Source organism: Sprattus sprattus, assembly GCF_963457725.1.
Source record: "Sprattus sprattus genome assembly, chromosome: 13".
Lineage (NCBI taxonomy): Eukaryota > Metazoa > Chordata > Actinopteri > Clupeiformes > Clupeidae > Sprattus > Sprattus sprattus.
In genome coordinates, this window is record NC_137911.1 from 9,698,220 (window position 1) to 9,719,820 (window position 21,601).

The 21,601-nt window shown below is 44.1% G+C and overlaps 1 protein-coding gene across 1 annotated transcript in view; it reads left to right on the forward strand.

Annotated features, from left to right (window-relative positions):
• Nucleotides 1–21,601, forward strand: part of ltk (leukocyte receptor tyrosine kinase) — a 304,552-nt gene that overhangs the window by 268,872 nt on the left and 14,079 nt on the right. The window lies entirely within an intron of this gene.

The following is a 21,601-nucleotide window of genomic DNA, read 5'->3' on the forward strand; positions in this document are numbered from 1 at the left end:
CCATATTAACCAAGTTCTATGAGGTGCTACCCAAGCACCACTGTTTAGTGAAACCACATCCGCTGGAATGAAATCGATGTGTTACGTGTTGTAAACATAGTGCAGTCCTGCCATAACTTTGTAATTTTCAAAGACATTTTGTTTCAAATAATGCTAGATTCAGGGATTGGTCAAACCAAATATCCCGAGATGAAGGTGAGAAATGTGTTGTTTACGGTGGTGGAAAAATGCGGTCGACACCGCCACCCCCTGGCTGTTTGAGGGATTGCACTATAGCCTGTGAATTCTCTTCAGTCCCACGCCCAAAACTCCCCTCAAGATTTTAGTTTCCTTTCCCACAAATAAGTACATTTAATGACCAAGAATGAAACAAATATTTTTTTTTCATAATTCAAGCATGATTTTTTTTATTTTCATCCACCAAATAAGAAGTTGTTCTTTGCTAGTTTTTTTCTGCACCTGTGTACCTGTATTTGTCTGAATCCATTTGATTGAATATTGAAATACAGAGCGGTGTCTGCTGATTGATAAATGCCAATTGAACAATGCTTTATGGTAATTTGAAAGAATTCTGAGGGATTCAGTTTTTGTAAATAGTTTTTATTTTATAAAAAACTTTCACACCGAAATTCACATTTTGCCTACCCAACCCTTATCGCCCTTGTTCTGGCACCTTAGAATCGCCCTCAATTTATCTGGACCATTGCTGAGTTACATATTTGCCTTTAAACAGTCAAACAAAGGCAAATAAAGAAGATATTAACGACGAATAAATATATCCCTTACTGTAAGAAGCTATGTGATCCTTCCTACAAAAAAGGGCAACTGTAAAGACTGCAACTCACCAACGTGTGCAACTCACAAGGACTCACAACTCAAGGTTACTTTTTTCTGATACAGTTGTCTGATGATCTGTGAAAGCATGCATACTGTACATTTAGTTGTAGCTTTTTCATGACATCACCGTCAGATTCTAATTCACATATCTGCTATGCGTATCATGCTGATGTAAGCTTGTTTACTGTTAAAATAGCTGAAGCAATGATGGGTCCCTTTACAGTCTCAAACTGTTTGTTTGATGGATTTGAATGGATTTCAGTATGGGAAGTGAACTGAATGTAGGCTTTGTGAATTTGGTAAACTATACACTGATTGGTTTTTGAGGAGTGAGAGACAACATGGTTGAGGGGTGCACTACTAATGAGAATTAACACAGTCATTGTGTTTGACAGTAAAAAAAACAACAAAAAACAACAACAAAAAACCCATTAAAGTCATTCAACCTAAAACCCAAACTGTGCGTGTTGCTAATACCACCAAACATTTTGTTTTCAGAAAGGTGTAAATAAGACAACGTTGTGGACAAAACTTACTGGACTTTAGTTATTTCGTCTGCAAATACGACTACAACTTAATGCAGGAGAATATTCAAATGTCCACATTGTTTGTGACCCGATATAGTACAAAGTTTTAGACTAAAACTATTCACCTTTTTCTCAAGACGGCCAAAATTGTTCTAACTGCTTTCCCAGATACCGCCTTCATGCTGTACGATCAGCCAGCCAGAGAGCAAGAGGAAGAGAGAGAGAGAGAGGATAGCAGAGTGATGTAGGCCTGGTTTGCGTAATCATGTTCGTCACCAGTGGGCAGCACTGCGCCGGTCGCATGCTGTAGTGTATTCATCATAAATCCCGTCACCTAAACACAACTGGAAAAGAGAATATGGCAACTAAGAAACCATTGTCAGCCGCAGTTTTTCACAGTTAACGAAGACCTGACTATGGCTAACGGAACATGGAACTGAGAATCCCCAGATGCTGCGAGAAAGAGCGGAACATCAAATAATTTGAAAGGATTTAGAACATCCTAGGATCACTGCGCTGCTTGGCCTCTCAGAAGAAGCAGCCGTGTGGTCTTTCATTGCTTCATAGCGAATCTCGAATACAGCTGAAGGTGTGTTATTTGATGCGGCGTGTGAGCAAATCCACATTAATGAGAAGATAGTCCCGCAGCAGGAAACTGCATTTCGCCGATTTCCTTAATTCATTCATTCGCGGATTCGAAGACGAAAATGAGGTAGGCAACGCCAATGCATGTTTACAATGACACTACATCAAGAGTCAAAACAGGGCATTTCTCATGATAAGATCTGAGACATGACAGTTTCAGGAAAATAAAATTCACAGTTCTTAGAAAAGATGTGTATTTCAAAAGGGGGTATTGGGTGTGAATGTTGGTATGAAAGGCCTTACACCGTAGCCTACAAATCGTTTTTAAAATTCGAATTCAATGGATTACCGTTTACAACAATAATTCAATAGCTGTATTCATCATAGCATCTTTCGCTTACTGTTAACGGATTAAAAAAAAAACCCATCCAAAAAAACACCGATATTTTCATTGAATGATCAGGGCTCGAGGAAGGGAGGGTGAGGATTGGGGTCCTGTGGGTGGGGGTGTCATGTTGTCATGGGAACGTGACCACACAAATTGCATTCTGTGTTGTGAATGGGTTTGCTTTGATTATGGCCAAAAGTGCACCGACACATGTCCTCTCACGTCGACACAACGAACGATCCTCCTGCATGGTTTCAGAAGATAATGTAGGGCTGTGCAATTTGCTGTCTCAGCTGAGAGAACCTTTGGGGACTGTGCTGGGATAGTGGGTAGTGCCTGACTCTTGTGAGCTTTTGTGTGAATCAGTGCTATGTTAGGTCTTGCCCCGACCAAGTGTTTCACTGCACATTGGTGTTGCATGTTATACTTAAAATGACCTTGACTTAACTTAAGGTTTACCTGTTTGTCAAGTGAGGTTGACTTCTGTCAAAATGCTTAACATTGTCACATAAAGATGCTTAATGTCATTCCACTGCAGGCCTTTCACAGAAACTCTTCTGGCTGGCGCTGACATGATACGTAGTATATCCTGAAGGATTCTGCTGAATCCGCAGAGCTTACGTTCCTGTTTATAATTATCTTTCCTCATGAAACCCTATCTCTCAAAGACACATCTCTGTCCAGCTCCCCAGAAGAAAACAATATCTTACTTTCACCATGACGACGCCATGTTCTGATAGGATTGTTGAGTCTTTCTAGTCTCTAAGATAAAGGAAAGTAGCCCCCAAACCACCCCTACCCTTTCGACTAACAGTTTAAAAGGCTAATCTTTTGACGCACTTTCACAGATGGAATGTCATGTTCTCCATTTACTGGTAATATTTATGAAGGCGCAGACAGTGTGGTGTTGGCTTTGTAGCAAGGCATGAGTCTCGCCTGGTGTGCCAGACCCCTGCTCTTTCAATCGTGGCCAAAAGGAAGTCTTAAATTGTGAGGCCGGGCCTAGGTGACTCCATAGGAAACAGAGGAAGCCGTTCTCTGTTGAATGATTTATTCAAGCCACAGTGCTGCGAGTTCGAGCTGAGCTTCCCTTCAATGTGGTCTATTTATAGAGGGGTGTGTGTGTCGTGGGGTGGGGGGTGGGAAAGGGTGTGGGTGTGTGTGTGTGTGTGTGTGTGTGTGTGTGTGTGTGTGTGTGGAGGGGCATTAGTGGTCCACTGTGCTGTGATGATTCTTGCTCTGGCCTGGCGGGCACAGCCACTTACTCACACGGCGTAGGATAATTTCTCAGGAGCTCCTGTGATGCAGAAGGACGTTTCAGAGTGGTTCTGCTTGCATGATTCATCTGTCCGGAGCAAGTTATAGAGGAAAAAGCTTGCTGATGTGTGTTTGTATGTATGTATGCTTGTGTGTGTTAGCGTTTGTGTTTGTGTGCCTGTGTGCCTGTGTGTGTTTGTGTGTGTGTGCTGATTTGTGAGTGTGTATGTGTGTGGTGTTTACTCACCTACCGGCACTGTGCTTCACTGCTCAGTCACAGGTGCAAAAGGGTGAAGAAAAGGTCCCCAGAGGTCTCAAATGCACAGCTGATGAAATTTAACGTTAGCTTAATCCTGAAGCTCAGGTTTACTCCTTGTACACTTAAGCAGCACTGTGCTAATTGGATTATACAAGACCAGACCAGACCACTAACCTCAATACAGAAAATAAATTTGAAATGATGAATTCACTCTTGAAATGATGAATTCACATTCTCATCTTGTTAATTTCTCATTGTGCATTAAAGCCAGATTTGATCACTACAGGCAAAGGTCCCTGTGTATTCTCTACTGAGCTGATATGTTCATCAATTTGTAGCTACGAATATCTCATCATGGGTGATTAGCCTGTCACTTGTCTGCTAAACAGATCAACTTCCTGTTTCTGGTCCAAGTTTCCTGCTGACAGTTTATTTGAATGAGTGTTGCTGATAGCACCGTCGCTCCTGCATGTATCCACTTTGCCTGCTGGGACAGAGGGTGAGAGCAGCTGATTGGTTTACAGGCCAGGGGAGAACGACACACTATGTTTTTACTGGCCTTACTGTCGCAAAGCAGCTTATCGATCTATGTTTACATCAGACTGCCCCAGTCCCCTACTGTAGGGGGTGAGGGGGGATTTATAGTCACAGATAGTCACAGATCCGAACACGACACCTAGCCTGACACCTTAAACAAGCATACAGTGTTGGGCTTGTGCCTGGTGATCCAGATTGCGTGTTATTGGTTGTCAAAGTCATGTCATTATCAGGTTGGCCATTACTGTCTCAAGGTTTAAAGGGGAGCCGAAAGGCTTGTGAGGTCTGCCGCGAGATCTCTGAGACATATCTGAGATATATCCGAGACATATCTTCTACAAGAGCACCGCTCTGTGCTACACACACTGATAATCCTCTTGGTATTCAATGGATGCAAAGGATCTTACACTGCTGTATATGGCCTCTTGCCCCCAACAAGCTGTTTGTGTTTTTTAAATGTGTGTGTGTGTGAGCAGTTTTTTCTGTGTGTGTGTGTATTAATGCATATGTGAGCAGTGTGTGTGCATATGGGTATATTGGCACATGTATGAACAAAAAAGGATCACATGCTCCTTTGGTGTGTGAGTGTGTCTGTGGCAGTGTGTGTGTGTGTGTGTGTGTGTGTGTGTGTGTGTGTGTTAGTGTAAGCACTTCTTGTGAAGGATACTCCTCTGAGGCAGAAGAGACCGCCCTCCAATCCTTTCAGTGGATAAGAATGAGATGTGAGCGGAATGAGGTGACTGGTCCAAATCTGTCACATGCTCTCCAGTCTGTCCGTCTCTCTCTCTCTCTCTCTCACTCTCTCTGTTTTTCTCTCTCTCCCTCTCTCTCTTACATTATCCTTCCCCTACTCTCCCTCACTCTTTCAGCCGTGTTCTCTCTGAGCTGTCAGGTTTTTCCCACTCTCTCACGTCACCCAGTTAGCTTCTAGAATGTGAGCCATGTTTTCTTTTCCCCTCTCGTTGAGTACTTTGTCATTGTTTTGACACGAGAGGCACAGGGATGTACGAGGAGGTGTGAACCATGCCAGGTCTGCACTGATTCTCCGCTCCTGTCTTCAAAGCTATTCCACCTTTGCCCGGTGCTCCAGGATCTGATTTCTTCTTCTTCCTCCCCCTCTGCGAGAACTGTTGCCAGCCATGTACTCGCTGGATGACTACGGGTAAGGAACTGGGCTTTGCATACCGTGGTTTTGACGGCTCCGCTCTGCATTGTTTCGCTGCCTATGGGGATCCGCCGGTGAAACTCTTGTTGAGAACAGCCCGCTGCTTTTAGTGCCAGTAGAAAGGAAGTTCAGCTCTCTCCCTCCCTTCCTCCCTCTCTCTTGCTCTCTCTTCAGGTCTCTCTCTCTCTCTTGCGCTCTCACTCTCCGTTCTCCCTCGTCTTACTTGCACTTCTACTTACTGGTACTGTTTCCCTCACTCTAACTCTCTCTTCCATTCTCTCTGTCCTGGGATCTCATACTTTCAACTGTTTCTCTTACTCACAGCTCCTCTTTTTTCCTCCCCTCTTTCTCTCTCTCTCTCTCTCTCTCTCTCTTTCTCTATGTCTCTCTCTCACTCTGAGCTGAGAAAGGCCGTAGCAGACTGTGCTCGTGAAGTTCTGTGATTTCGGCAGCCAGCTGTTCTCTCTGAGGACCAAGCCAATTCATCTGCTCTCACTTGCCGGGTTGTAACAAGCCTTCAGATGAAGCCCAAAGTGGAAACGGAAGAGTTTTCACTTAATTCCACAGAGGTGATGGGTGAAGAAATGGGAGTTACAGGCAGACCTTTTTTAAACAAAAAAAAAAAAACATTTACAAATGTTTTGGTAAGGACTGAATGGTTCATTGTGCTGTATCGGTTCTGGGGCTCCGTAGTTTGGCAGTCCAGTTTTGGCTTTGGCAAGAGGAAAGTGGAAAAAATCAGTCTTGTCAGTTAAGGAATTGAGGATGTGGAACAGCGAGTTGGAGAAAGTGAGAGACAGGAGGAGGAGACAGGGAGAAAGAGGGGGGGGGGGCTGATGAAACGGTTCACGGGTTCCAGGAAAGGTGTTTCCGAAAAAGGTAAAAAGTGTGCTCAAAGAAAGGCGCCAGCCATGTCTTCTCCTCTCCAATGCTCCAGTGGCTTCTCCCCACAGCTGAAGCCCTGTGGCATGGCAGCCGCTGAGCAGAAGGTGACCAGGCCAATTTGGGTAATACTCCTTCTTTTGTGCCTGGTCTACCGCCAAAAATACAGCCATGGGTAATGTGTCATTTTTTTCACATCACCACAGACAAGTAATCTTGAGAGATGTGTGTGTTTCCCCTGCCTGCAGCTGGCTGTGTCTGTAATGTAAGAAAGGGCAGCGATGGGAGAAGAGGCTGAGGTCCTCAGAGGTTTCTGGGTCCTGCCTTCATCCTGATGGCAGAGCAGTAACTGCTGACCTTGAGAGCTGCTACACCCCTATGTGGCAGTCTCTCTTTGAAGGCTCTGTTACTGTCAATAACTACTTCTATATTATTTGTTTTTTTTTCTACATTTCTTGCTTTTTTACTTTCTTTCTTACATGCTTTCTTTCACACATTAGACACATTTCTGTCCCTCTATTTCATTCCTTGCTGTCTCTATTTCTGTCTTTCTATCCATCTACAGTATGAGATCACTATCTCTTCTTTCTCTCTGTCCTATCTCTCTTCTTCTGTGGTTCTCTCTCTCCCTCGCTCACCCTTCCTCCCCCCTCCCCACCCACCCTGTTTGACCAGCTGTGATTCAGCTGCAGATAAACTGTCAGATAATACGAGTGTCATTCCCCAGTACTTCCCAATCTCTCTCTCTCTCTCTTTCTCTCTCTCTCTCTCTCTGGTTCACACGTACAAATGGAGTGTTTTTCCTTTAAGGATAAAGATTAGCGGCAGGGAGGATCCTGCCACACAGTTCTGAGTGGGGGAGAGGAGGGCTGGTGTGGGGGATGGGCTGTCACCATGTGTCCACACACGGCTCTCTTTGCCATGGAGACGGTAACTGAGCAATGCCTGTGCTCAGCATCTCTCTGTTTCTTGCTTTTTTTTTCACACATACACTCAGCCCTCTTTTCATCGTAGCTAACTAAATGCTTTGAAACTAGCTAGCCTGTGACTATAGAGCTAGCATTGCTTCAAGCTGAAAGGTAGCTGCATCTACACACTCAATGCATGGATTTTTATGCTCTCTGGGAAATGTCCATGGGAACATAAGATGAGGAAAACTGGCGGTCAATAAGGCTCATACAAAAACCTGACAAAAGAGAACTGTGTAGTGTAGTAGGTAGGAGCTGTAATGTGTTCAAAGGACGTGAGCTGACTGTGTTAACCATGTGCCCCACATATGTGTGGTGTGTGCAGCAGGGACTGGGGATTCCTGAAGCAGCGAACTGATAACGTGTGTTAATTAAGAATGACATGAGCCCAGTGCGTCCCACAGCGCCGTGACGCATGCCACTTCAGGGAATGGTGTGTGTGTTGGTGTGTGTGTGAGTGAGAGCGGAAGAGAGAGAGAGAGAGAGAGGGAGCATGTAAGGGTGTGCATCAGTGCGTGCATGTTTGTATGTAAATGCTTTACATAGAAACGTTTTTAAAAAGTGTGTGTAAGATAAAAGCTTGTTAACCAAATGGTTAAATGATGCATGTGTGTGTCATCGTGCCACACTGTCAAACTAAGTTGGAGTGCTAATTCGCCTCTGTTTATGTACATATAACACACACACACACACACACACACAGAGGCGTGACGAGTGCTGCGTTTATCTGAATGGCTCTTCACAGCTCCCACTGAGAGGGTGGTGTTCATGGTCTCTGCTTGCACACACACACACGCACACACACACACACACACGCCGAGGTCAAGAGGCTGCAGCTGCTCCGAGCTCCCCAACCGCCTCCATCATGACCATCATCATTGCCATTTACAGGAAGCTCCTCAGACCAGATAGCAATCCCCTGTGTGTGTGTGTGTGTGTGTGTGTGTGTGTGTGTGTGAGTCTGTATGTGTGGATGTGTGTGTTTGTGTGTGGGGTTGTGACACTCTGTGGGCATGTTTCAGTGTGTTCATGCATGCACAGGTTCACACCTACCTTGGTGTGAGTATGTGCATGTCAGTATCTTGCATGTGTGAAAGTGATGATGCCACATCTGTTGTTGAATGTGTGAGTGTCCTACGTATTGTGGTTTGACTCTGTGTTTGTCAGCATTAACATGGGCCTGATGACTACATGTCTTTCTGTGTGTAGAAAAAAGAAGTAAGAACAACAAATCTAAAAGCTGGCCATTATGTATGGATGCACGCCTACCAAATATGTTTTCCTGAAATCCTTGCTATCAATTTGATATGGGTTTCTTTGTGTTACCTCGAGCTGTTTTTTGGGGTGATAGACATTGTTACTCATTTCAGGCTTTTTCCGGGACAGTTATCTACCTCACGTCCTCCCGACAGTCTCCATCACCACCTACTACTTTACACACTTTTCGTTTGTGTCCTGCGATGGCGTGGTGTGGCGTGGTGTGGTGTGGTGTGGTGTGGCGTGGTGTGGCGTGGTGTGGTGTGGCGTGGTGTGGTGTGGTGTGGCGTGGTGTGGTGTGGCGTGGTGTGGTGTGGCGTGGCGTGGCCTCACATTCCATGACCTCGATATGCTCCACTGGTGCAGACCTGGCCAGACCTGATCTCCCTAAAGCCGTGCCCCATACACACAGCCCCAAGTCATCCCTGTTATTGACCCCATAGACAGAGCCTTCACTGCGGCATCATTCAACGGCTGGCCAGCATATGAAGGACAGTTAACGCCACTGACTGGAGGCCACGGGCAGATTCAATCAATGTGACTCACCAGTATGGTTCTAGTATGGCATTACCAGTGTCTGAATGTGTGGCACATCGTCAGTTGACACAGTGAAGTGTGTGTGTTAGTGTGTGTTAGTGTGTGTGTGTGTGTGTGTGTGTGTTTGTGTGTGTTAGTGTGTGTGTGTGTGTGTGTGTGTGTGTGTGTGTGTGTGTGAGTGGGAGGTCAGTAGGGATGTGTGTGTGTGTGTGTGTTAGTGTGTGTGTGTGTGTGTGTGTGTGTGTGTGTTAGTGTGTGTGTGTGTGTGTGTGTGTGTGTTTATTATTATTGTGTATTGTGTGGGGGGTGGAGGGGGGGCATTCTGTGTCAAATTGTCCACGCCCTTGGTCAGAGCGGAAGAGGGGGATGCTGGGATAGGCCTTTGGGTGGGCTAACAAGGCGCCTCCCGTGTCAGCTGTGGTGGGGGGTTGGGAGCGTGTGTGTGTGTGTGCGTGAGTGTGTTTGTGTGTGTGTGGAAAGGGGGGGGGGGGGGTTGGGTTGGCAGTGAGGTAATCCCCCTCCGGGGCAGTAAGCAGGACAGATGCACTCAGAGGGCAACCGGATCACAGGGAACAGACAAACAGACAGACACACACACACACACATACACACACACACAAACACACAAACACACACACACACACACACGCACGCGCGCACGCACACACACACACACACACATCAGATGTGCCGTACAGTAGCTGATCTCAGTTACAGCCCCCTGTCTGATGTCTGACAAGCCTCCTCTCAGCTCCGCAGTCTGAGCAGCCACTCAGCATCAGCCTCTGGCTCCGCTAATGCCACCTTTAATGAAGTAACCCAGAGGAGAGGATGGGTTAGGGTTACCAGCTCTTGGAGGATGATGTGTGAATGTACAGCAGTGAGACGGACTGACTGATTGGGATTCAGAGAGACAGACAAGGAGCCGAGAATAGAGTTGATATAGTAGCAGCTGTTTTTGGTCTGTTTTTGAGGAGGAGGAAAATGGACAGGATGCACTTTCATCCTCAGCAGTTTCATCTTCCTCAGAGCTTCAGTGACTCTGGACTTCACGTCAGGGGGGGCTCCAAAGTCAGGTTGGTCTTTTCAATGTGCATACCGAGTGTCTGTGTGTGTGTGAGGGTGTGTTTGTGTTCGCATACTGACTGTAAAGCCAAGCATTATGACTCTTTCCAGTAATGTCCTCTTGTGTTTTTCTGTCATTATTGAGTTTGAGAAAAATTATGAAGTCAAACTGCTGTTGTACGTTGCAAATCCATATTTTGAGAAATACTGTTGGTAAAATCCCCTTATTTGGGTAGAGCATTTTGAGAAGTCAAACAAGGCCATCCTCACACACGAAAGCACATAGAACAATCATTATTTTTTTGTAAACTCCATGCTTAAGTCACCAGGTTATTGAGGCGAGAGCTGCTTCAGGCAAGTTTGTGTCTTGCGAATGACTGTTCCTTTTGTGAACACGGGTTGAGTGTTTCGTTGTTCCCTAAGCCATATAAACCCCCACACTGGACATCTTTCATAGATCTATGTCATTTTGCAAGCTGCTCATAAAACCTACTACCATATTCAGATTTCCATGTACCATTGACAATTGATTACACAACATTAATTATTCATGCTTTATAACATGTTTTTTGGGGGGGATACTTGTTTATGGTCCTGAGCATTGCTATGTATTGCTTTTATTTTGCTATTGCTGATATGTATTTGAACCATGAACACATTTATAATGAGGGGTGTGGTATTGCCGGTTTTGTTGGCATCACTGCAAGAACTTAATTATCTTCTCAGTAAGAACAAGTGTGTTTTTTTTTGTTCATTTTGAAGTTAGTGCATTTCATCCACTGAAAGGAGATACCACAGCACCATAGGGAGGGGTTCTGTGGTGTTAGGGAGTGCAGTCTTCCTCTCTCTCTCTCTCTCTCCCTCTCTCTCTCTCTCATCCTCTCTGCATCACTTAATGGAGCAGACCTTCAGCACAAGCAGAAACATCTAGCTAAGCACATAAGCATATTAATATAGAAGCAAGAAAATACCATTAGGGCCCTCTCTTTCTCATCCTTTCTCTCTGCCCCCTTCTCTCTCTCTCTTCCACTCTCTCTCTCTCTCTTTCTTTGTCTCTTTCAATTTTACTTTGCACTTTCACTCCTGTCTTTCTTCTCTTTTTCTCTGGTGTTTTGTTGCTTTTTCTTGCCCTCTTTTGTACGTTTAATGCACAGTGGTCCATCCAGTCCTCAGTGGTTTAACGGTTACAGTAGGGTGGCGTGGGGGGTACCAGATGTAACCAGATGTATGATAAGTGCTGGCCCATGTGCTGCCTAGGGATGGACTTAACGGGGCAGATTAAAATTGAATTGTCTCTGTGATCATGATAACTGCCAGCACAGTGAAGATTTGAGAGATTTCATTTGCATCCTGATACCCTTCTGTGTTGTTTATTTTATGCTGGTGAGATGATGATGATGATTTACATCAAATTGCAAATTAAATATGGTCTGCACATCTTGTTTTTCTGCTATTTATTATTATTATTATTATTATTATTATTATTATTATATGATATTATTCAAGTTTTGGGATACATGGATTAAAGGTCATAGTGATTTATATTCAGTGTAATCTTGTTCTAAAACGTTAAGCGGTTGGAAAAGAAATTTTAATAACACTTGGACCCAGTATCAATTAAGCCTTACCAACACATTCATAAAGGGTTGTAAAGTATTCATAATGCCTCATAGTGATTGGCCTACATAACTATTTATACGTAGTAATGACTGTTATGATGTTATAGTTTAAATCCTTACAGCTTGAGGTATCAGAATGTGCATTAAAGCTTCTTTTACTTTGTTATAATGGCACTGATCACTGATGATCACTGATGACATCCTTGCCTTATGTCAAATGCTGTTTATTCACCAAATGCTCTTTGCAGCTTTCAGTCCGACTCTGTTGAAGCTGAGATTCACTGCTAAATTAGAGCCTGGTTAATTTAGACTTTACAGTAGAAGCAGTAAATGATCTTCCTGGAAGCCTTTGCCATAATCCAGCCTCAGAAATGCTCTCATGTTAGTTCTGACTCTCTCTCTCTCTTTCTCTCCTCTCTCTCTCTCTCTCTCTCTCTCTCTCTCTTTCTCTGTCTTCAGGCTCTGATCTTTACTCCACTAGAATGATTACTGGACCACTGACTTCAGATAAAAAACAGCACTTGCCCATATAATCTGCCATCACCCTCATCTTGCTGCTGCTGTGCTTCTAATAACAGGGGACATCCATAATTTTGCCCTTTTACCAGAAGTCATCGTGCTTACTGCTTTTTGTTCAACTTTCATGTTTGTGCCCGAGGTTAAAAATATCCTCCCCTTAATTTGGAATCTGCTTTAGTTTACAAGAGATCCACACATGTTTGTGGGGGTGCATTTTTGTAGAGCATTTTTTTTTCTGTTTCTGAAAGGTTACCAACTGGTACTGTACCTAAATGACAACATAACTGCTTTTTCGGCTAAAACTAACCTTACTTCAAAAGAGGAGGGTCAGGATCAGAGTTGTACAGCTGGGTTGTGCAGTTTGAATGACTGTCCTTTGACCCCTGGCAAGTCTTTTCTAACTTTTTTTTCCCAGTGATGAGAGAGGAAGAGAAAACGATGATTGTCAGTGTGCGGTCCAAGGGCATGAGTGGGACATGGCGTTTCAACCTCACTCTGCCTTGACAAATGGGTGTCAGACCCTGGTGCTTGGGGAGATAAGATTGCTTTGAATTGGACTTGTTGGTGGCCAATCATCTATAGGACACAAGATCGAATTACTGGGCTGTTGTTTCTTTTTTTCATGTGCTTGCTGTGTGTGTGTGTGTGTTTGCATGTGAGTGTGTGTGTGCATGTATGCGTGCATGAGAAAGAGAGAAAGGGTCATAGTGGTAATGATGGGTAAATTGGACAGGAGAGAGAGTGAGGGAGGGGCTTGTGGGGTGAGACATTGCTACTCTAAGTGGAGAGAATTAGAGGACAAAACGTAGGAGATAAAAAAAAAAGAATGGAAAACAAAGAGAAAGTGAGAGAGAATGAAAAAGAGGGATGGAATGATAAAGAGACAGATGTCCTGTTTTACATTACTCCGAAATGAGGGCAGAGCTTGCATGCAACCACACAGCTCCCACCTCATGCTTTCTTCCACTGTGTCGGCTGTGCACAGGAAGAATGCCACAAAGGGCTATAGATATACCCAGAGCACACTCTGTTGTGTTTAGTCGCCAAGAATAGGCATCACTTTAGTCTACCTCACTCAACCTTTTCAAAACACAAATCTGCATTGCAAAGCCTGCTCAACGTCAATTGTCTCAAAGTATAAAATCCTGCTTTTGCTTTTGCCATCACTGTCGTTAACATTGACATTATAAAGCAGTAATGATATATTGATGATACATACTGTATATATATATATATATATATATATATATATAGCGGCTGAAAAAGTGTAGGGAGAATAAGAGCAAAGCATATTGCTTCAGATTGCCACTGGCCCCTGTGACTACATATGTAAGTGGGTGAAAGGGCCTTGGAGGTCAATAAAGTGCCCACTAAGCAGCCAGGCCATGCGCTGTGGTCAGGCATTGAGGTGAGTCTCGCTTGTTCATGGACATTCTACCGGCCCCACACTACTGCAAACAATCAGGCGGGTGAACAAAAGCCTGTGGCCCTAGCATCACCCTGCACCGCTACATTGAACTGTTTTCCCTTCCTCAGTATTACCACAGCAGCTTAGGTACTACTTGATGATGGTTATAAATCAATTGTGGGGCTGCTTCATCAAAATCATTTATTTAGCTAGCTTTTATTGGGCTATACCTTTAGAACAAGCCACCTCCTGGTTAACTATCAGACTGTACTGACACAAGGTCACGCTAACTCTAACCCCACCCCCAATCCCCCAACCTCCCCCCAACCCTCTCACACTCAATGTCAAAAAGCACTCAACTAATGGAGTTATGGCTGGAAGGCGGTAAGAGAAAGATGGAGAGAGAGACACAGAAAAACAAAGAGACAGACAGAGATAGCATGCCTGTCCTCTGTCCTCTATCTGTATTTAAAAGAGAGATGCATTTGTATTGAATGGATGGACCAAAGGACTTATAGCTCGTGCTACTACAATACAGCCTCTTGTATCCTGCTTTGCCCATGAGGTTGATCTTACATAGTAATGCACTCACTCCAGAGCTGAGGTTGTTGTCTCTCTCTCGCTCTTTCTCTCTCTTTTTCTATGCCTTCCAAGCTAAGCGAAGAGAGTTCATTTAGGAGCTGCTACTGGAGGCGGCCATTACATCAACCCCAGCTTGTGGGCCACTGGAGCATTCTTTAGAAATGATCGTAATGGATTCGGCCATTTTTTTTTGCTCCCACATGAGCATGAGTGATCACGGTGTTTGATTAATTAAATGCCTCCATCCTTCACGGTTCTCTAGACTAATTTACAACTGGAACTATTCAGATCCATTCATAGGCTCAGACAAAGACATATGATGGAGTCATTGCATTGCCGAGTTATGAAGCTTTGGCATTAGAAGGACAGTTACTGCATGTTGCTTGACTTTTGAAACATGCACCTTATGCCTGCAAAGATGTTATACTGCAAAGCTAAAAGCCATGGAGCCATTTATAGGTGTTGACCTCAGACAAGAACAGAAACCAAAACATGATTTAAATAATCATGCCCCTAAGTGCGCACATCGAGCAAAACACAAGCAGACGCGCATACTGCAACTGCAAATGCAGACCTGCCGATAGATAGTCCATTCATCAAATCAAATTGATTTATTACGGCAGTTATTGGACTAAAAATGTACAATAAAAAAACTTGACATACCGAGATAAAAGGTGTTAATGTGCTAATAATTTGCATGTCACAATATGTCACTCCAAGTTCATTTTCTAATTCTGGTTTAATGCAAGCCTGTACACCAAGCCACACAAAGTTATTCTGCCTGATGCATCCCCATGCATAAACTGAGCCTTCAGCGAGTGTGAAATGTGTGATTCTGCTCTGAAACTACTTTGCAATCAATGACAAAAATGCCCATGCCATCAGGCTATTTCCCATATGACAATTCTTCCATAGAGTTCATGGCATTTCTGATCAACTCCTGAACAAAGAGCTTCAGTCCACTGATGTCACTTCGTATCGCCCTCCACCATGACCCCAGAAGAACTAGTTTGCAGAAATCATGCAATGATCTCTTCATTGTTTGCTCGCATGGCCAAATTCAGCATACAATTATGTAAGGCTAGATGACATTATTTCCACTCTCTGCACACGGTTGTGTTTGCAAGAGTAGCTGAAATAAGACATGCTGTCATTTCACTGTTGTCTATTATAAGCACACTAGGACATCATGAGGCGCTGTTTGCTTGTTTATGCTAAATCTCCCCGTCACCCTTTCAGCTGCTGAAATTGTATCATGCGGGAGGCTAGGCTCCATGAGGACTGTCAGGGGGAACCTTATTTTTAGATGCACTGCCATCAACTCAGCACTGCGGTGTTCACATCCTCCACCAAAAATATTTAGTAAATTTGTGTTTGGTGAGACGGCATGTTCTTTTATTCATGACTCGGACGTGGAAAGTGCTCCTGCATTTTTAAAGGCTAAGTCTAGCAAATAGACAGAGACTGACAGAGCTCACCAGCCCCTATGCCCACAGGTCTCACAACTGGAGCAGTAGGAGCCATTGCTTTCACACCACCAGGAACTAACACTTTCAACTTAACACTTACATTTTCATCTTACCCTATATATTATATTTTTTATTTGACAATCTTGTAATACCTTCCTGCTGTTGTGCTTTTGTCAAGTGCTGCCCAGCTTAGTGCTTCATCTGTACCACCTGGCACCTGGGGCCATAACATGTTTATAGGTACATATGACACCCCTCTCCCCCAAAAATAGCTTTTCTAGATACTATCACAGGTGCTGCATATCTGCATTTTCCAGCTAATTTCAAAGGTGACAGAGTGAATCAGACATGATGTGGCTGGAACTTGGTCCCTCTTGTATGACGGCTCCACAGCCAAAGCCATCTAAAAGCTAACGCTCATCGTGGTTAGAGAGACAGAGCGATAAGGGATGACAAATGTGCAGATGTTGGGAGGGGAGCTGTCAAACTCTGTCTTGCTACTCTGCTTTCCCCACAACACCTGCAGAGTGACTGCAAAGCGTTGGCGTTTCTGCTATTGACCTTTGTTGCCAACTGTATTTATAGCCAGCTATAACCAGACACGTTAAGGTTTTACAAGTGATACTATGAACTACTTTTTTGATGCTAGTGTCACATGCATTGCAGAGTGACATTTATAAGTTTGCTATTAATTTCTTTCCTCCCACTTAGACCAGTGGATATGTAGTTCTGTGTATTGGTTTAGATAAGGGGTGCATGAGGAAGTAATAATGTGTTCATGAGTAATATTTTAGTTTTTCATTTACCGTTAATAATCAGCCTATGCCCATTTGTCCAACTGCTTCCTTCTCTCATATCATTCAAGTACGTGATTCAAGAGCATGGGACAGTAAAGGGAGAAAACCGACCTTGCTATCAAAAACGTTGCTAAAACTAGGAGATTCCTCTGTACTTTTTTTGTCTCAGAAATACCCACGATCCGCCAGCGATACACACACACACACACACACACACTTTCTATGTCACATACTATATTTGAGGTCAGCTGAAGGTGAAATAAAACCAGTGCTGATTTAGAGAAATACGATGGAACTCATACACACACACACGCACACACACACACACACACACACACACACGCACGCTCACACACGTACGCACACACACCAACACCAACATCATCATCCACTGTTGCTTACCTCAGTAGAAAAACCTATTTTAAGAAAAAAAGAGAAAATATCATAAAGATCTGTGCAGAACCTGTGTGTACTGTGTGTATTCGTGTGTGATTCGTGTGACTATGTTTAGGAAAATAGAGCAGAGACTTGGTCTTTGAAGCAAATGGCTTCCATTGTAAACCTCTATTGTGCTTTGCACTTAACCACATAATTTGTTGATGGTCGTCAGTGCTAACCAAACTGTAAGCATTGTCTTATGGTAGACCTGTTAGAAGGCAGAATTACTCAGTGAGTGAAAGTCTGTTTATATTAAGCTCACATCCAAGTGAAAGCAAACAACAAAGTAAATTCCTTAATTTTGTCATAAGCTTTCAAATTTTAATAAAGACACTGCTCTATGCTCTTTCATTGAGAGGCACATTTCCTGTTCTCAGCTGAACTTCCTCTCTCTGTAGAGCGTGTGGTTTTAAGGGAAAACTCAGTTTGGGTATAGATATACACTATAGACCCTCAGCTCAGCATTCACTGCTGATTTAGTACCCTTCAAAGGTCTTTTGCGGGTGCGGGTGAAATGTCAAAGAAAAGGTAAGCAGTTCCGGTGTCACAGAAATGATGTGTTGGCAAGGTCATTCAAGGTAGAATATAGTTGCCGGTGGTGAACAGAATTCTTAATAGCAGTGAGGGATTTGGCACTATAACACAGTTAGTGTTTTTGTACTGTTTTCTGTTTTGTTCCAAGAGGATTGATCCATATTGACAGGTTTTACAGTTTTTTGATAGAGTTGTTGATATTACGTTAATTTCCCAGGTGTTTGTATATTGTCCGGGTTATTTGCAGTTTTAAAACAGGTCCTATATAATCATCTGAGAGACATTATCTACAAAATGCTCAGTTGTCATTTGTTTGTCGGTTGATTAGAAAGGGGGCAAGTGGTATAAAGTGAGTTGGGTGTGGTGGCTGTTGGTTGCCGTGGTGGGTGGGTTTGCTCCGCTCAAATTTCGTTTCCTCGAGGTCTCGGGATTCCAGCGTGATTGCGGGTTTCAGACAGTTCAATCTCTAATCTCGACCGACGGAGCTGAGCACCAGCTGTGCATCTGGCCTGAAGCTGTGGTCGCAGAGTTGAGCTCAGGATCGGGGACCAGAGACGCTCCCACCCCCTGCGTGGGAAAGACACTGCCACTGTCATGGCAAACGAATGAATGGACAGAGTCAGGAACGACTGGGAGGAATGATTAGAGGCTTAGACCCTAGTCGCAAACATATGAAGGCTTTCCTGTCTGAGCGTGCCAGCATGCATGTCAATGTGAAAGAAGAGGAGGAAAAAAACGTAATTAGACCATGAAAAAGTGAATGAATTTCCGACTGAAGTTATTTTTTTCCCCATGCACGGTTCAGCGTATTCACTATTCATTCCTTTATTTGGTGAATCTACTGTTTTACCTTTGAAAGCAAAACAGAACCTTAAGTTCTATGGACCTTAACAGTCACATTTCTCCAACAGACTGGGCTCCTTTCTGCTTATGATGTATATGATTAGAGAACCAAAATACATTATATAGAGGTATAAGAGTTCACCTCTTCACACTGCTTCACATAACTTAGTTTTAAACAGTTGATCAACTCAACTAAGTTATGTACTTTTTTTATTGATTAAGCTGAGATATAATTCTTAGTTTAATGTATCAAAATTGTATATGAAGCCTTCATTTATAAAATATAAACTCTCATTAGGCTTCATTATCACGTAGAGTGTCTGTCACCCCACTTACTTCCACTTCTTCAACACGTACAGATAGCTCAGCTCTCTGTGACTGTTTCCGTTTGTGCCATTATAATACCAGTGTGTGCCACAGCAAACCCACAGAGGCACGATTTTAAGGCTTAACTCTAGACACACATTCTATTGGTTTCTCTGTGGTCGACACTGCCCTGTGCCAGCTCAATGAGTTACTAGTGTTCAGCTTGGGAATATAGTTACATCTGGGAAGTAGGGAGCACCATGGTTCCAGATATTTGTGATGTAGAGTACCTCACTTGCCTGGTAACTTGGATGTATGTGATACATAGACATGTCATCTAAGTATGATGTGTTTGACCCTCAACCTTTGACCTTTTTTGGTTCCACAGTGAACAGAGTATCTGCCAAGCCCGGGCTTCGGTCATGGTGTATGACGACACCAGCAAGAAGTGGGTCCCCATCAAGCCAGGGCAGCAAGGCTTCAGCCGCATCAACATCTACCACAACACCACCAACAACACCTTCCGTGTGGTGGGGGTCAAGCTTCAGGACCAGCAGGTGGGACACATTGGCGCGCGCACACACACACACACACACACACACACACACACACACACACACACACACACACACACACACACACACAAACACAAACTCACACACATGTACATACAGTATCACCTCACATATTCATATGCACACACAGCTACGTGTATACCCTCACAATCAGTCAAACATAAACATGAATTTAGAATGGAGTTATCGAGTAAATCTAAATTGAACATAGATTTCACTCTCGGTTCCCCTTTCTTTCATCTCTTTCTGCCATCCTACTGCCTCTCCTTTTTCCCACTTTGGTTTCCGTTCCTTTTTAACGCTTTCTAATCCTGCTTCTTCTTCTTCTTCTTCTTCTTCTTCTTCTTCTTCTTCTTCTTCTTCTTCTTCTTCTTCTTCTTCTTCTTCTTCTTCTTCTTCTTCTTCTTCTTCTTCTTCTTCTTCTTCTTCTTCTTCTTCTTCTTCTTCTTCTTCTTCTTCTTCTTCTTCTTCTTCTTCTTCTTCTTCTTCTTCTTCTTCTTCTTCTTCTTCTTCTTCTTCTTCTTCATTTCAGGTTGTCATCAACTACTCAATCGTCAAGGGGCTCAAGTACAACCAGGCCACACCAACCTTCCACCAGTGGCGTGATGCCAGGCAGGTGTATGGTCTCAACTTCGCCAGCAAGGAGGAGGCCACCACCTTCTCCAATGCTATGCTCTTCTCCCTCAATGTGCTGAGCTCCCAGGAGGCGGGTGAGTTCAGTCAGATGCTCCCACAACACACCCCCACCGAAGAGCGCTTTGGATACTGATCCTCCGGCTCAATCCTCACTGTCCCCACTTTTGCCCTATCAAATGTAAAATGAATCCAATGTTGAACAGTCCATAAATTGGCATTCAAACGAGCCAGGCATCTCATGAGTTGAGTTGAGTTGTTGGGGTTTTGCTCTTCGGATTGGCTGGGTCTGGTTCTTGCCACGGCTCGTTTGTCTTGGTGGTGAGTTCCACCCCCAAGGTTTAAATTAGAACTCATGCTGTGCGGTTGAGTGAAGCATATGCTGTAGGTGTGTGTGAGGACTACCATGGTTAATACTTCCCTCTACTGGTGACTTGACCATTAGGAAAGAACGGTGTGGCAGAATCAAGTGGATGCGAGTGTGTGGAATCAATGCGAGTGAAATGAGAGTTGTTGTCAATGTGGAGTTAATTGAGAGTGGTGATCTGTGTGGGAGCCATTAAAGAGTTGTTGGTTTTGTTTTTGAAATCTAAAGCCATTTGACAGTATGTTTTAAAATATTTTTTGTATTACATTCTGATTGCTGGCCAATGAAATAAGTGCGCATCTATGGACTGCTAGTGGGGCAGACATGCCTGTTGCATGCTAGCCCCGGGGTGTCAGTCCTTTATGTTCAGTCAAATGTGACTCTTGGTGGAGAAATGGCACAGGGTGCTCTCTGGTTACAGATGGCTGCTACTTATAAGTGTTTTTAAGGGGGCTCTGGTGACAACCCCCTTTTTTCCAGACACGCCATTGGTGCAGGGCCCAGCTAAAATATCTCTGGAGCCTGACTGTCTTAGACTGCCTATCTCTGCCCCGTGGGCTTGTGTGCGATCCTTTTTTTGGAGGGAATTGGAGGTGACGCCACTGGAAGTGTAGTGTGGAGGATCGTCAGCATGCAAACAAGAGGCCATCCTGCCCCGGAGCACAGGGTCCCACCTGCCTGCCGCGTTCATGCTCACGTACCTGTGACCTGACCTCACAAGAGCCACAACAGCGAAACAAACAAACAAACAAAAAATCAGAGGACCACCTGGTATAAGCCAGCTCTGGTGTTTTTTATTTGTATTTTTTCGGCTGTCCAGACTTCTGCCTGACTGAAAATAACAGTGGCATAAGAAGGGTGCTTTTTGCTGCGCAGTGGGACATAGAAGCTGGTGTAAAAAGCAGTGGCACTATGTTTCGACCAGAATTCTCACCGAGGCTCATGCGACGGGTCAGTTCTTCAGTCATAACACTCAGCTGTAAGTCATTGTGTGCATGAGAAGCGTGGGGGGTGGGGGGGTCTCTTTTGGGCTGCAGGGGGCAACAGCTGATTTGATACATGAGGGATCAAGTCCAGGACACCCACCTCTCCCATTTCACAATATCGCATGCTGTGAACAATGCAAGCTGAAGGGCCCGCTGGCGCCATTGTTGGGGCTGTAAATGGAAGATGATGTTCTGGAAAGCCAGAATGTGTTTTTAAATGAGGGGAGGGGGTTGTGAGAGGACGATAGTACCGTTGTTATG